Here is a 3,191-nt window from a genome sequence, read left to right as displayed (position 1 = left end):
GCTGAGATCCTGCTTCAGACGGTTCACAAATGCATGAGGCTTAGGGAAGGGTTTTGAGGATGTATCTAATGATGCCATTTCAACCATGACTTGAGAAAATTTAATAGTAAAAATGACCATCTGTTGCCTTGGGTGGCCATGGAATGTGTCCTCAATTCTGGACTTGCAATTTCCTTCAAGCTAGGATACCCTGGAGCCCAGAGCACACATAAGGCACACCTGGAAAAGAAGGAAAGAGAGGAGTTAAGATGGAGACAAAGAGTTGGAGAAGGGAAGAAAAGAAAGGTGCGAATGCAAAGTTGAGAAACTGTTTCATTGCCAACAGTGGCATGAAAATAATGACTTGTTAGCCGTGTTCTAAAGCCGTCCTGTTCCAGGGATCTGGAAATATTGCATTCTCTTCTCCTCCAGAAGAAAAAACTGTCTTTTTTTAAATGTCAGCTTACATAGCATTGGTCCTTAATACACACACACACACACACACACACACACACACACACACACCACTTAAATATCTCCCAGAGACTAAACAGAGTACATTTCAGAATTCTTGATGAGCCTGTCTTTGATGAGCCAAAGGTAAAATCTCACGGGTCTTCTGGGAAGCCGCACCATAGGTCCCCCTTCAAGGGCTGGTTTGAACATTGCCCAAATGTTGGATCTTTGATGTCCAGTCTCTTTGAGTGGATTCTTGAGCATCAACCAGATATGTAAGCCCAACTTCTCAACAGTAACCAGGGTGGAAAGATGCTAAACTGACAGCAGTGACTGGCAGGAGCCTGGGAAAGTAAAATAATATTCTATGCTGCCGTTAATCTTATTTTTATTTAGGCTAATTTGCATGAGTGGTTTATGCCAAATGAGAATATTTTTTCTTCTCCTTGGAATAGCTTCATGTTAAAATATCACTATTTTCAAAGTGCCCAAATATTACTGGGATGAATAATGAGACAGATGGAAAATAGAAAGGGGGAAGCAAGTTCAAAATGCTTTATGCTTGGCAGAATAAATGAGCTTTGCAGATTTCAGCCTCCACCTACTTTACTCATCTGAGGACACCTTCCCCTCATCCTGGGGAGATGCAAGGACCACAGGAGCCACATCAAGCTCCATCCACCTCCTACACAGCCTATTCAAAGGGCATGTGGCAGCTGTCTGTCCCTGGCTTAGCATGACACATTCGAAGGAGAAAGCGTGTCCAGGGAAAGCTTCCAGGCTGTGGGCCTTGGCTACATGCAGAACTCTGCCTGAAGCATCAACCATTTTCCAAAAAGACTACCAAAGTGCAGTGTGGGTTTTCAGAAAATGGAAGATTGCAAGAAATTCTTTATCTGTTTCTGAGCAGACAAACGCAAGAAGCAACCACCAGCTAAATAGTTGACTAAATCAGGTTCACAGCTTGGTTTTGCTAGTGACACGGGGTGTGTCTGTTGGATCCCCATAAGGGCAGCTGCAGTGCTGATGGTCCCAGTGTTGTTCCCCCAGCTGTCCTGTGCTTCTGTCTCCTTCCCAGACCCAGTCCTGGCCCACCCTCCACGTGAAATGTCAGCGGCTCTACCAGAAAGCCTGTCTCGTGTAGATGCCTTCCTTCTGTACCAGTTTTTCTTGCTACTACACCATTTAGAGATGAATAATGTAGCAACAGGAGAGAGGTTAAAAAGCTACCTGGTGAGCAGCCCCTGACACAGCGTAAAATACCTACAAAAACAAAAGAGGTGGGAGCTCACAGTAGAAGCAAGGACTTGGGAGTCAGATCTGAATTCCATCTCTCCACCTGCTGCTTACTAGCTATGCCGTTTTGGGCGTGGTTAATCTCTTTGTACTTCATTTTTGGGAATAATAATACTACCCTACCTTATCGGGTTTGGGAGAGGAGTTAATTGTAATGATAAACACTCTAAGTGGCATAAATGTTAGTTATTACTACTACTACCCTTGCAGCTGGCTGGATGCCTAGTGCCATGATCCTGGGGAGGACTGCTGACTTCCTGACTGATGGAACCACACTGAGAGGCACTGGGTGGTCCACTGACAGTTGGCTGTTGCCACCAGTAAAAGCATGAATAACGGGCAGGAAGACTCACTCTCATTGACCCTCACTCTGTTTCTGGGTGCCAAGAGCTCACTCACTCATTCATTGAACAAATATTTAGTGAATGCCTAGTAAGTACTGAGTGCCAATCTAGGGACTGGACCTAGAGCAGTGAACAGAGCTGAAGAAACCCTCCCCCCACGGAGCTTACATTCCAACAGAGAAAACAGACAAATAAGTGAAATGCATGGTATACCAGAGGCACAGGAGGGCAGACCTGGGGAGAGCCCACAGACCCTTGGGAGGGGGCATCCACCCCTCCCTGGAAAGCTGGGGGTGGAAAGCTGTGGGTGAGGACTACAAGGTCTGTGAGGGCTGAATATCTTTGAGGACTAGGCCCTTCTCAGCCAGCATCCTGCTGGGAAGTCGAGGAGCTGGACAGCTGGTTGCAGGGGATCAGCTGACACCCATGTCTGGTTGCCATGGTCCCATCCTTCCCTTAACTTTTCCTTCCCCAGTGGTGGCCCAGGAAGCACTACTTAAGAAAATTTACTCATGCAATTTTCATTTATTAGTTTTATCTTCAATCTAAGGGACCTGTAAGCATGTTGAGGGCAGAGATCAATTCTTATACTTGAATAGCCCACAATAATTTTCTTAGGGCTAATTAATAATAATAATAGCTAATGCTTACTGAGCACTCACCACACACCTTTGTCCCAAACCTTCATTTAACCATCACCACTCCACATAATGAGATGGAACTTTTATTACCATGAGATGAGGAAGTGGAAGCACAGAGAGGTTAATGTTTTGCCTGTGGTCACTCAGTCAGGAGCAGTTTAACTTTAGAAGTACAGTGGGGCCTTGACTTATGAGTGTCCTGACTAACGAGTTTTTTGAGATACAAGCCGTCTCTCTGCCGATTTTTTGCTTTGAGTTGCGAGCTAAAATTCGGGTTACGAGCCAGCTTCAGATACCCCACCGCTAGTTGGCGCAGCGAACGTCACAGTGAACACCACAACATCAGCCCAGCATCACGTGTCATTGTAATGGTGAAAATTGATTTGACATACGAGTAATTTGAGTTACGAGCTCCGTCACGGAACGAATTAAACTCGTAAGTCAAGGCCCCACTGTACTGCTATGGGCTGAATTA

This window comes from Myotis lucifugus, unplaced genomic scaffold, assembly GCF_000147115.1.
Source record: "Myotis lucifugus unplaced genomic scaffold, Myoluc2.0 scaffold_1, whole genome shotgun sequence".
NCBI lineage: Eukaryota > Metazoa > Chordata > Mammalia > Chiroptera > Vespertilionidae > Myotis > Myotis lucifugus.
This window is presented reverse-complemented; position numbering follows the sequence as displayed.